The 13,819-nt window shown below is 51.3% G+C and overlaps 1 long non-coding RNA gene across 8 annotated transcripts; it reads right to left on the minus strand.

Annotated features, from left to right (window-relative positions):
* Window positions 1-239: 239 nt before the first annotated feature.
* On the minus strand, window positions 240-13,109 carry LOC126643113 (uncharacterized). Of its 8 annotated transcripts, XR_007629671.1 has the most exons (8): window positions 11,618-13,109; window positions 10,664-10,904; window positions 9,933-10,149; window positions 8,842-8,975; window positions 7,717-7,859; window positions 6,925-7,045; window positions 2,984-3,194; window positions 240-984 (listed from the first exon to the last, which is right to left on the minus strand). It is a non-coding gene; the product is annotated as an uncharacterized LOC126643113 (long non-coding RNA). The 8 variants fall into 8 exon arrangements; XR_007629676.1 differs by having other exon boundaries at window positions 8,842-8,877; window positions 9,933-10,904; XR_007629670.1 differs by having other exon boundaries at window positions 9,933-10,904.
* Window positions 13,110-13,819: the final 710 nt, after the last annotated feature.

Genomic DNA, 13,819 nt, shown 5'->3' on the forward strand with positions numbered 1-13,819 from the left:
TCCCCCAGGGAGGGGAATTAGACCTGTTGTTTGAGCCCCATTTTAGCATCGTTTGACCCCATTCCAGAAATTAATAGGATTAAAGGTGCACTGTCCCCATTTAACACGCCAATTGTCCCTAATTAACAGCAGTTACCCCCCAATTAACACCCTATTCCCCCTGGAAAGACCCATCACCCCCATTTAACACATATTTTAATGTGCAGGGAAATGCCCCAATCCCATCCTTTAACACATCATCCGTCCAGAAAAAATACGATTTATTTTATTAATCACTCAAAAATAGGTTTAAACTATTCCATGCCCACACGAGAACAGGTATAAATTGCCCAGATTTCTTGGAAAAAAACCCATTTCAGGCGAAGCCAAGGACCTGGCAGGGCTTGGCATGGGATAACAGGGAACAATCAGAGGGGGGAAGAGACAAAAAGAAGGGAAGGTTTATAGTGGTGTTTTGGGAGTGGAAAAAAAGGTCTGTTTATATTCCCCCCTCATGCCACCCAGAGTCCTGACAGCCTCGCCAGAGTCGAACATTCCCGCTCCGAGCTCCGCTCTGTAAATATTTTAGGAAGAATCTTTGGAGAGTCATAAATCTCCAGGAGGAGGAACCCAAGGAAAGCCCAAATCCTGCTGCCAGCCCGCCCAAAAATGAATAAATAAATATAATTTAAAAAAAGAGGACAAAGTGTAGTTTAACGACCAAAAGGGAAAAAAAAAAAAAAAAAGGCTGCTTGGAAAATCTGACTATTCTGAGAGCACAAAGAAAAATAAATCAGGTTGTAAGGGAAAAAAATGTGGACTTGGGATGGGCTGGGCTGGGACCAGGGATGATTTTGGGTGTAATTTCTTGGAGATGAGGTGTGTGCTGTCGACTTCCACAGTGTAAGTGGCAAATTTTTGTTGCTTTAGGTAAAGGGTTTTTCATTTAAGCCCCAGCTTAAAAATCCCAGCTCCCAGGTGATGTTCTGGATCCCTCTGGTCATTCTGCAATGGAATAAAAAGGAATAAGGCAGGAGGAAATGGGATGCTCAGAGTGTTCAACCCCCATCACTCAGTTGGAGCTTCTCAAAATGACTTCCCAGTAAGGAAAAAGGAGGGATTTATAAACCCAGCCTGACATCCAACCAGAAAACATGGAATAAAAGTGGAGGTGAGCGTGGAGTTTGCAAATCTTTAGGAAAACCCAACCCCAAACCATCGAGATGGTGATTCCTCTCCCAATATTTGGCAGTGGGTCCAAAAATCCCTCAACAAGGAGGTGGTTCCTCAACCAAGAGCTGGTTCCTCAACCAAGAGGTGGTTCCTTCTCCCCAGCATTTGGTGGTGGATCCAAAATTTCCTCGGCCAAGAGGATCTCCCAATATTTGGTCCAACCATCCCTCGAGGTTGCAGGGAGGACAAAAGGGGGTTGTTGAGCAAACAACGGTCACACGAACCCGGGCTGATGGAAGGACACGAAGAGGAAGGAGCTGAAGATGATGCTGAAGAGGAGGGAGAACCACACGGGAGGCATATATACTATATACATAAATTTATACTATATAAATAAATACATACTATATAAATATATATAAATAAATTATATATATGTAATATGAATATCTATACCATATATACATATATAATATATACTATATAAATGTATATCTTTTCTATACATATAAATGACTGGATACAGTCCATAAATTTTATATGTCTAGTTTTACCCGTGTATATTTTTGTATAATTTATTTTTGTATCTATATAATTTTTGCATCTATGTAATTTAAATGCATATAAAACACCACACGCGGTTTATGTAAATTTTATGCGTGCAGCTTTATATGTGTATATTTTTCTATCTGTATAATTTATAGACTTATAATGCCACAGTTATGTCCAGCATATAAATGTGCATTTTTTTCCTTCTATACAGTATATATAGCTCTGCATAGAGGAGCCTACAAATGTGTGTGTTCTTTTAATTTAAATATAGATACACTGATTTATATATTCTTAGGTATGGATATATTTATATATATATGGTTATGTACAAACAACTTTTATTTTTATATGTAATAAATGATATTTATATATAAAATCTATAAATTCCTAAAAATATAAAAATATAAATATATGAAAATATTATAAATAAATAAATAAATAACTTAAAGATTGGAGTTTCCCAGTGGGAAGCCCCAAGTTGCAGGACCCTGGAGCACCAAAGAAGCTTCAGGCCAGGATTGAAAATTTGAATTTTGTAACCTTGAACACCAGGGCCTTGAGGAGCTTGAGCCGAGCGGGGTTAATTAATGTAAATGAAACAAATGAGCAAGCTGGGAGGGAAGAAGCCATGGAAAAGGGCCACAAAGCTGTGGACTGAGCACCGTTCCAAGTGGCAGACGTGACATGTGGTGAGGGATCGCTCAGTCCCGAGGGCGGTGGGGAGGTTGGAGCAGGGACAGGACAGAAGAGGCTCTTTGGATAACAGGCTTGGCAGGACTGACTGTGGCTGACACGAAGAGTGATTGTTTTACGATGACTGAAATAATCCCCAAATCTGAAGGCAAATAACGCCGTGTTTTGGAGAAGCTTCCTGGTTCCTGCTCTTCCTGACCTGGCAGAGCTTTGGGTGCCAAGATCTCACCCAGGTGAGCGTGGGGAGGGGCCAGGGCTGAGCTCCCTGGGCCAACCCTGCAGGTGAAAGGACAAGAGGACACAGCTCCAGGATGTGCCAGGAGAGGTTCAGGTTGGGAATTGGAGGGAATTTCCTCAAGAAAAGGCTCCAAGGGGATGGGGAATACGGCTCACAGCCTCACCAGCAGTGGATCAAGGAGATGGATGTATTAAAATTAACTGAAAAAAAGATCCTCCAATTCCTTTAAAAAGCTCCTGCAGAGCCTACCAGGGAATAGCACGGCACTTCCCTGCTCCAGTGGCTCCGGGGAGGCTGCAAAGAGGGAGAGCAGTGGGAGGAATGCAGAATTCCTTTGTGAGGACTCACCAGGGAGCTCTGCCCGGACACACTCACAGCTGTGGCCTCCAACTGCTCCCTGCTCAGCTCTTGCAGAACATTTTGTCGGGGCTTTCCAAGAACAGAGGTGTTTTGGGAGTTGATCATCCATAGGCAGAGTGGATCCAGCGGGAATCCCAAACAGGCAGCTGAGCTTCAGTGGGTAGGATGGGGTGGTGTGGTCCAAACAGGGCATTATTCCCTGCAGGCATCAAAGAAATGTTAACAGGAGCTCTCACCCTGCTCAATCTTGGATTGATCAGAATGTTGGAAACCCAGGGAATGGGATCAGGGAGATGGGAGGAGCCCAAACCCCCAACAAACAACAGGTCCCGAGACGCTTGAGAGTGTGGGTTGTGTAACCACACGCCCTGGTTGGCATCCAGCAGGGGGTTTCTGGTCTCCCAGGCTCATGGCAGGGTTAAAGATGCAGCCATTAAAACCAAATTCATCAATCCAGAGCCCTTGGATGTCAACAGGGAGGTTGGGATGGGAGCGTGGGGTTGGCAACCGGCCCTGAGCACCAGAAATCCCCCAAAACCTGCATCCCATCAGACCCCTGGAGTGGGCCAGACCTCATCCCCTCTGTCTCTCCCCAGACTGCCCCCTGGTTTCGCTCTGTCCGAATTATTCCAAGGTTCCTGTGGGTTTTCCAGGGTTTCAGGCCCTCGTGGAGGGCAACACCACCCTTTGGCACGGATCTGACTCCCTGGGGAACCCAGGCCAGCAGCCCCACTGCTGCTCCCCACACATTCCAGCCCCCCAGGAGAGAGGCAGGGAGTGGTGCAGGAAGGTTGGGAGCTGTTTGTATTCCCAGGAATGTGGTATTTCCTTCTGGAGAACAAGGGCAAAACAACCCAACAACTACTCGTGCCACCCCCAGAGCTGAACCACCCTTACCCAGGCCACGTTCACACACGGCACTGAAGTGATCCAGAGCTCTTCCTAGTTATTTTTTTGGGAATGCTGCGTGTCTCCAGCATGCCCAAATACATCTGGAAATTCAACAAAGAACTGTGCTCCCTGAGGAAGCTTGTGCTGCCTTCCCTGATCCCAGCCCAACACACTGTGCTCTGCTCCCCTCAGCTGTCCCTGTCCTGCCCATTCCTTGAAATCATCAACTCTTTTCCCAGGTCAGGAGCCAAGATCCGGCGTTTCTCGGGATTTAGTAATCACCATGTGACGGTGTCAGGGCTGGGTTGCAGCAACAGCAGCAAAGCAACACCTCCAAAATCCCTCTGGGTACAAACAATCCCAAAGAGATCCGGATCCTTAAACCGAACAAAAGCTCCGTGGGGATGTGGAGACATCCCTGGTGGGTGAGGTGTGGGAAGGTGAGGGAGGGTCTGGGCTTCAAAGGGATCATTCCTGGCCCACAGGAAACCGGGATGTGGCCAACAGGAACATTCACGTGAACCCTTCCCATGCTGGGCTTGGATAGAGGAGAGGAAAGAGGGATCAACCCCACTCCTGGCTCGGGGAAGGTGCTTTTTTCAGCCTCACAGAACCAGGAGCACCCACTGCTCTCATCCCAGGGCTTCAAGAACGTGCTGTAACACCCACCCAGGAGCGTGGAGGGCAAAACCAGGGCGTTCCAGAGGCACCTCCAACCCTACCCACGGCCCTTCCATCACCCCAAGCCTCCACCTCCTGAGCAGGAGCAGATAAGATCCTCCCTGCTAATGGCTTTCCACGTAAATAGGAGTACCTGCCCTCCCAACCAGTTTACTCAGCTCGCTGACCCCCTGCCTGGGGTCACGGGGAAGCTGTGGGAGGTCCCCAAGTTTTATAAATGAGAGGTTTTCCCTGCACAGAAAGGGCCCAGGAGGCACCCAGGGGGCTGCAGACGCTGATGGATGGTGCCCAGGAGGTCTGTGGTAGGGGAGGGATTTACCAAGAGATTTATCAGCTCAGGTGGATTAAGGGGGATTTGTCAGTTGTCTGCTGTCGGTCTCTGCCCAAAAAAACAACCCTCAAATGATGGCCAGGGGCTGAGAAACATTCAGGATAGGGGCAGGAGACAAAAGTACAGTTGTTTCCTTGAGGTTTGGGGCTCAAATGTGAGTCCAGGCACCCAGGAAGGGCTGGTGGGAGTGAGGAGTGGGTGAGGCAGAGGGGAACTCCAGCAGCAGCTTTCCATCTCCTCCACAGCAGATGCCACCTGTGGCCCCTCACAGCCAGTGTGGCTCAGTTTTGGCCCCTGGGAGGGACCCTGGAGGGTCCAGCTGCACCAGGAGAGAGCAGATTTGGGCAGTGACCCCCCTTGTAAACACAACACCTATTATTTAATTTTTTTTTTCTCCAAGAAAAGCTAAAAGGGAGGGTCTACAAGGGGAAAATGGAACAGGCAAGGAGCTTCCTGAGATCTCATTTGGAACCAACCGGGGGGCTCCCACTTCATTTATGTCAAGATGCTTCATCCTGAAATAAATTAATTTGCTGTAGCAAATTGGGCTGTTTTCCTGTTTATTTTTTTTTTTTAATTGTTCCACGCTGTCCTCAAGTTTCTCAGCAGAACTCACTTCCAACCCCCAAACTGGGAAATGTTCCTCTTGCAAATGGAAAATACAAACATTTTCCAGCGTGGCCACTGGCAGGGTTTTTTCCTCCCTTGCTCTCTAAAACCTCACTGCATCAAGAAATCCATCTGCAAAAAAGGGGCTCACACTGGCCTTGCTGGTAACAAATTCCCAAAGTTCAAGGTGCCTGCTCCAAGATCTCCAGCTCCCCTCCTCCTAGAGCCTGTGGGAGACACCTGATCGTGGAATCAGAAGGTTGAGAAAGACCTCCAAGATCACCAGGCCCAAAGCAGGGTTTGTGCCAGGGATGGGGCAAAATTGGGGACAATTTTCCCACTGTTGGGGGTGGGAGGGAGGAATGGCCAGGAGGGCACAGGGAGCTGCTTTGGCCACCAAAAACACCCGGTGGCCACCTCACTTGTACCCCTGACTGAGCATCCTGAGCCCGGAGGGACCCACCAGGACCAACAATCCCAACTCCTGGCCCCGCACAGGACACCCCAACAACCCCACCCGGGCATTCCACAGGGCCACCAGGGCTCTGAGCCAAACTTCCAGCCCAAAGTGGGCCCTGCCTGGGCTGCCCCCCCAAGGACCACGCTCCTGAGGAAGGCTCAGCTGCTTCCCATCCCCGTCCTGCCCCCGATGAGCTCCAGATGTGGGGTGGGTGTTCAGGGACGCTCTGGGGGGTGGGGGGAGGTGGAGGCAGCTCAAGCTGCTGCTGCTGCTGCTTTTATCTCCTTCACTTTTTGTTTATGAAGAGAGGATCAGCCCCTGGCTGCCAACAATTTACTCTGGCGAGGGCACCCCTCCAGAAACACTTTTACTGCGAACACGGATCCCCTTCCATCAGCTCCAGATGGAGACCCAGAAGGGGCCGCTGGATCCTGGGGAAGGTGGAGCCCACCCCAGTGTCTCCCAGTGGGGTGACTGAGCAGTGGGAGCGAGGGGAGCACAGCCCATTCTGCTCAGTCATCCACCCACAAGTTCCTCCTCCTCGGGTCCAGCTGGATCTGAGACACCCCAAAGGCCGTAACATCCTGTGAGTCCCAACCCAACCGGGCTGCAAAGCCCTAAAATCCTCTTGCTGTGAGGGTGGGGAGGCCCTGCCACAGGTTGGCCAAGGAAGTCCCATCCCTGGAAGTGTCCAAGGCCAGGTTGGAGCAACCTGGGCTAGTGGAAGGTGTGGGAAGGCATTTAAGGTCCCTCCCAACCCAAACCATTCTGGGATTCCCTGATTAAAACAAGCTGCAGGAAGCTTTTCCCCACGAACCCAACTTCACAGAGCTCAAAAGGCACCACTGTGGCAGCCACTGTGGAAGAGGGAGTCAAAAATTGGGTTATTTCAGAGCAAAACTTCCCCTGCCAGCAGAGCCCTGAGGCTGGAGAGGTGCCCTTGGGCAGCGAGCTCACCTGTGCTGTGGTGCTGTCCTGCTTCTGGAGAGCTCTGCCAGATTTGGGAGGCCAAAAAAAATTGGGAGAAGCTGAAGCTCCACTTCCCAGCACGATGGGCTTGGTGTTTTCCCTCCCAGGCCTGCTGATAAGATAACTGGGTTAAGAGCAGCCAGCATCTGCTCAGGGTTATTTATTGCTTTTAGGAGGCGAGTTTTTATTGGGAATTATTTTTGTCTTCTCTTTATTTTCGGTGCCTGAGTTATGGAAACATCCTGGATGCACCAGCACCCCCTCGGAGAGGCAGCAAACGTTTGCCAGGCAGAGGCAGCTCTGGCAGGAGCCTCCCTGCTCCAGGAGCATCTTCCCAGGCTGGATCATGGAGCTCTGTGCCACCAGCCCAGCCTGACACGGGCCTGGAGTGCCAGGACAAGGGGGAGTGGCTTCCCACTGCCAGAGGGCAGGATTAGTGGGATAATGGGAAGGAATTCTTCCCTGGGAGGGTGGAGAGGCTCTGGCACAGGTTGCCCCATCCCTGGAAGTGCCCAAGGACAGGGCTTGGAGCACCCTCATGGCAGTGACACATCCATGTCATCTCCCAGTGTCCCCTCCTCCTCCCAGAACCATTTCCCCCTTGCTTTATCAATCCAAATATTGAGGATTTTTCCCCCTGCCCCAATTCAGCTCTAAGCCCTTTTCCACAGGGCTGCTGCAGCACTGCAGGGAATGAGCTGAGCCAGGAGCTCCCCCTTTCCCAGGAGACCAGGCCAATGTTTTTCTTTTATATATATATATATATATATATATACTCACTCTTATTTACTGTGGCTGTGCCAAGAAGGTGCTGGGTGTTTTATGAGCCCCACACGAGCCCGTCTGCCCGGCGAGTTGATTCAGGGCAGCTCCTCACACGGGCTGGCACAACTCCCAAACCCTTCTGATTCCAGCCTGGATGTCTGGAAAGGGATTAAGGCAGAAATTAGAGTAGCAAGGAGAGCCTGGTCTAGCAGACCCATGGCAGGGGAGGAGGGTGGAATGAGATGAGCTTAAAGGACCCTTCCAATCCAAACCATTCCAGGATTTTCTGATCCCTCCCCCCACTGCTGGGCAGGGGCTGTGCAGGCTCAGGCCCTCGAGGCTCAGGTCTTACTGGGGTGTAAAGATTTGGGTGTCTCTCCTTTCCCACTTTTTTTCCTCCCCCCTCCCTGGAAAATGTCCCAGAGGGAGCAGCCCCAAACAGCTCTGTCTTCACGCTGTGCTGGCCACAGGGCTGTGCTTTGGGGGTTTCTCTTCCAGGTTGGGGATGCAGTCATTCTGTAAAATGTGGCACCAGCCCCATGGACAGGCAAGTTGTTGTTTTACCCCTCAAAAATTCCTTCAAGGCCAGGTTGGACACCTGATCCTGTGGAAGGTGTCCCTGCCCGTGGCAGGGGGTGCAACTGGATGAGCTTTAAGGTCCCTTCCAACCCAAACCATTCCAGGATTCTCTGGTTCAGTGGCCACGTCTCCAGTGAGAATAAAACATCACCAGGAGCTCTGTGGGCTGCAGAAACCTCCAGGAGTCACACCAACAACCAGAGGCTCTGGATCCCTCCCCCAAAAAACAATATCCCTCTCCCCTCCACCCCGAGTTCATCAGCTGGCTTCTCCACTAACACGCTCCCTCAACATGTCATCAGGAAGGAATTTGGGCCCTGTTTGATGATCAGAGAGGGATCAGGATCACAATTCTCCGACCACAAAGCATTTCAGCAGGTCCTTCAAGCCTCCCTCGCTCTGTGTAGGCTGGCCAAGGACCTGCTCCTTCCCGGGCATCCCCGGCCCCCACTCATCAATCAAAGCATTCCCGGTTTCCTCTCTGTGTCCGTGAACACTCACAGAGGTTTCTTCCTTCAAAAAATTTTCATCTGGGCAATTGTTCAAAAATGTTACAATTACCTGCTCCTTTCAAGCTCCGATGACGGCCCCGTGGAGCTGTAATTTAAGCCAGACCTGCAGACGTCTGGTTCAAGGTTAAAAAGTCCTCCCAGCTGAACTTCGCCCAGCAGAGCCACGAAAAATCAACTTGCCCCCTGTTAATTGGAAATGCATCACTGCCCGTGGGGAAGGGCCTTGCCATGGAAAACCATCCCAAAGCTGCATCCATTGACACCCACAGACACCTCCTCACAGGCACCCACTGAGGATTCACACCCCCCAAGACCCAAAAAACCCCAAAGTCCACCTGCCCCCCAATCCCCCCGGGCTCCCACAGCAGCACCTTCCCCCCAGCAGGAAGGTTTGGGGCGTTAAAATGAATTTTTAACCCAGCTCAGTTTTCTGAAGGGGAAAATTCCCGAGGAAAGGAGGATGTGGAGAGGTCAAGAATGCAGGTAGCTCCAAACCAGGATTAGACATCTCTGAGGATGTCGGGAACAGCTAAATCCCCTACAATTAATGATCATCAGCCTGGCTGGGATGGAACCCAAGGGATGCAAGGAGGCTCCTAGAAATATTGCTGGAGACCAGGACAAGAGCAGGAGCAGCCCCATTATTGAATCTCCCAAGTTGGAAGGGATCCACGAGGATCATCGAGCCCAACTCCCAGCCCCTCCCTCCACACACCACGTGCCTCTTCCACCACCCTGAGGGAACGTTCTGGTGGGATTCTGGCTCTGTCCCAGCCCAGGGGCTTCTGTAGGAGCAGAGGGAAGAGGCTGGATGGGCTGGGAGAGCCAGGACAGGACGAGTGGTGGAGTCACCAACCCTGGAAGTGTTCCAAAAACGGGGGGATGTGGCGCTTCATGATATAATCTGGGTCACAGGTTGGGCTTGATGATCTTGGATGAACCTTAAAGGTTCTGTGATTCCCTAGGAAGGAAACACCAACCTTTTTGTGCTAAATCTGTAGCCCAGGCACCTCAGCATTTCAGAGCAAAGAGCCAAACATGCCTCTGCCTTCCCCAGTGATTTATTCCAGCGGTTTCACGGGAATTCCCAACGGCTTTTAGCACCACCTCACAGCCACTCAGCCATTCCTCACTCCCTACCTGAGACATTTCAGCAGGGAGGAGGAGGGGTGGAAACACCCCCACGAGCCAGCAGTGCCACGGAGAGAGCTCATCCCGACCCTCCCTGATCGCTCCCAGGTGGGAGCCACGGAGCCAGAGCCGGGAGCGATTCCAGGCTGGGAATGGGAGCCAGCATCTCCCAGCAAGCAGATGTCCCAGAGGGAACGCCAGAGCCTTCAGTCACCCAATTAAAGACCTGTTGGAGAGGGGGATTTGATTGCTTGGTTTGACAGAGGGAAGGAAAACCCTCGGGGTCCTGGCAGGGACGAGGATTTACGAGCCGGGGCTTCGCTTCGGGTCGCTCTGCCTGGTCTTGCTACGGAGCAAAGGAGCAAGAAAAAAACCCCCAAAACAAGGAGGGATGGTGTCTGCATTCCTGCTGCTTGAATCAGATGGTTTTCTTGGCAGCTCCAGTCCCTCCCCAGCTCCAGGGACTGCGGGGAGGTGCAGCAGGAGCAGGTCTGACACCCGGCCCCAAGGGCTGCCCGTGGGTCACATCCTCCCCCTCAGAGGTGGAAATGATTCCCCATCCCTTGTGAACACCTCCCAGGGACGTGCTGGTTGTTTCCTCCCAGTCTGCTGAAGGGCAGGATCCACCTTCCTTCTGATCCAACAGCCTGGAATGAACCCTGCTGGGTGCCTGCCCCAGGTGTCCCTTCCCTCTCCCTGTAAAATCATCACCTCAGGTTGGGAAATCAGGGAAGACGAACCTCCCAACCTTCCTGCAGCGTGGGAACAGCATCCAGGAGCACGTCTGGCCACGGGGGATTTGAGATCACCTCTCTTTAGTGCCAAACCCCAGTGCCTGAGCACCTCCCTTGGGACCCCGGAGCATCCTCCTGCTCTCCCTCCTCACCCGCTCCAGGCCACGAATTCCCTCTGCTCCCACTTTCCCCCTTTCCCCTCGTGCCTCAAACCAACTGTGGCTGGTGTTTCTCTTCAAGGCAAAGCCTGAAATGAAAGGAGAAAAGTTGTGAGTTGTTTCAAAGCTCCTCCGCTTCAAAAACATCCAGCCCGAAATTCGGGCCCCGTAAAGCCATAAACGTTCCTTTTTTTTATTGCCCACACAAAATAAACCCTCTGCAATATGATTCCTCTCAATTTATGGTTCTCCCAGAGCCATTAATTCAGCCCAGGTCTTTTCTTCTTCTTTTTTTTTAATTTTTTTTATTTTTTTTTTATTCTACACACACACACACACACAACTTGAAGGCAAATAATTCATGAATACTTCACCCTGGATTGTGCTTTATGAGCATTACTGTGATCACTTGAATGTGGAAACGCCTGTGAAGTTATTAAGGGAATTTTAATCCACCACAGACTCCCCAGAGGGGCAGAGCAACTCCATCCCGCTCTGGAGGGAAACAGCTCTCTTGTGAGGCTCTTTATTTAGCCAAATAATTAGGATTTTATAGCCCAGATATCTCTGGATCAAGTCAATCCCAACCTCTGGGGTGGGTTTTAGCTTGTTGTGCTCCAGCATCCCCCTGGAGTGAGATGTGACTTAGATCCCCTATAATTTTCAGACTCAAACCCAGAAAAAAAAAAGACTAAAAAAATTAAAATTGCTCAGAGGAGCATCAGCAGAACCTTTGAATGATTTTAGAGGTCTTTTCCAACCTGATTTTATGATTAAACATGAAGAAGAGCAGATAACTGACCTCCTTGGAGTCTCCAGGTAGGAAGGAGGCATGGAAAAGTCGGATTGCCCTGGGCAGGCACTGTTTTTTTCTGTCATCCTCGCTGCTGGAAGTCAGAAATTCAGTCACAGGGGTGAAAGTCAGAGCTTGGGAACCTTTGGTTTATTTTAGGGGAAGAGGAAAACATGACAACTACTAAATTACAAATATAGACTATAAATTACAAATAGGAACAGAATTAAACAGATTTTCTGGGATTGCTGGGTCCTACCAGGGCTTTCCTTGGGGTATCCCCAAAAAAAAAGGAGGTTTTGGATCTGGAATCTCTGGATTCTGCATTTCTCCTCCTCACTGTCCCATGTAAATCAACCAAGGCCCCCAAACCGTGGAGCCAAACACCAGTGGGAGCACATCTGGATTCCCTGAGAGCTGCTGTGGGATGACACCCACCCTGCAGCCCCCAAAACCCTGTGACCCCCCACCCAGGACCACCCAGGAGGAGCTGCAAGAGGAGCCCACGAGTCCTCCCTGCTGCCCAACCAGCCCTGCTCCCCAGGAAATCCCTGTTTTTCCCCCTTGTAAAGAGCTCCTCCAGTAATTGCCTCCACATCTCCAAGGTGTCTTCGAGCCACGGAGGTGCAAATATTTACCCATACTTGGAATTGCCGAGTGAAGGCTGGCTAAGTGTTCCCAGACACTCCAGCCCTTGTTGTTTTAAGACCTGGGCCCGTGGACACCTGGCTGGAATTAATCAGCAGATGGGAGCAGGGAGGCAGAGCAGAGCCCTCATTAACCCTTCACACATCGATGTCAAGGTCACAGAGTGCGGGAGGAGGGGAGGGGGTCAGGCTGGACCTGTCAACAGCTTGGGAATCCCAAAGCAAGGAATGTCCTTCCCGGAGCAGGGGCATGAACTGGAAGCGGGATTTATCACTCTGCTGTCACCACGGAGCTGGGGCTCTGCCCTGGGCAGAGCAGCAGGAGTAAATGTTTAGGACTAGATAATAAAACACCAGAGCAAACCCACCTTCTGTCCGGGCTCTGCCTCAATCCAAGAGTTGAAGCATCTCCTGAAGGCAGAGCATCCAACTTTGTGCCTGGTTTCAGGCAGGAAGTTTGGATTGTTCAAGTAGGTTGGTCGTTAGGGAGAATTCCCTGATTGGATTGGATTGGATTGGATTGGATGTGGGGAAAATTTCTTCCCTGAAAGGGCTGCCCAGCCCTGGCCCAGGCTGCCCAGGGCAGTGGGGAAGTGACAACCCTGGAAGTGCTTACTAAATGTGTGGATGTGGCACCTGGGGACGTGAATCAGCGATGGATCAGCTGGGATCACACCCTCCATCCCTCACCCCCCTGGGAACGGAACAGAGAGCTGAACACACCCCAGAGAAACTAAAAAACACGGCCAGGAACCTCCCAAAATCTGCCCTCCTGCACGGACAGCCCCAGCCAGGCAGGCAGGTGTGGGTGCAGCCAAAGACCGATGCTTTTCACCACGGCCACCTCCACCCTAAAAAACCCACCCCCACCCCAAACAACCCACCCCCCCAGCCCCCTGGGTGGGCAAAAACACCCCTCCCAAAAAAAAAAAACCCTCCTTGCACAGCTCTGTTTACCTCTCTCCGTGTGTTTTTGGTGCCCGGGGAAGTCAAAGGGGTGATCAGGGAGGGAGGATTCATTCCCTGCTGCTCTCCAGGGGGGGAGGGTGTGGGGGGAAGTTTGGCTCTTGAGGAGATGTAAACAAGCCCTGCAGCAGGTCAGGCCCCGCTGCCCTCTTATCACGAGTCCTTTTTTTTTTGGCATAAACACCGGCCCCAGGTCAGGGCCATAATCTGTCCCAGATGCTTTTCCAAAGCTCACTCTACGGCTGCAAACCTGAAATGGGGGGGTGAAATCATCCCCACCTGCTGCTTTCTCTCTCTCTCTAATATCAATTTTCTATCCCAAAACTTCTTCACCTGGTACAGGGGGAGGTGGTTGGGAGGGATCCACGAGCCCTTGGCCTGTCAGGGGGTTGATCCCAAACTCTCAGCCAAGGTCTCCACGTCCCAGGATCCATCCCCAGCACAGACTTGTCTCACCAAGCCCAGCCCAACATTTCCAGGGTTTTTACAGGACTAGGGAGTGTCTCTGTCCCCAAGGGCATCGAGGATTGCCCAGGCACTGGGTCAGTGGTTGTGGCCATGCCCTTGTTGAGCCTGAGCTGCCCAATCCACATCCCAA

Source organism: Myiozetetes cayanensis, unplaced genomic scaffold, assembly GCF_022539395.1.
Source record: "Myiozetetes cayanensis isolate MyiCay16 unplaced genomic scaffold, myiCay2020 scf26, whole genome shotgun sequence".
Lineage (NCBI taxonomy): Eukaryota > Metazoa > Chordata > Aves > Passeriformes > Tyrannidae > Myiozetetes > Myiozetetes cayanensis.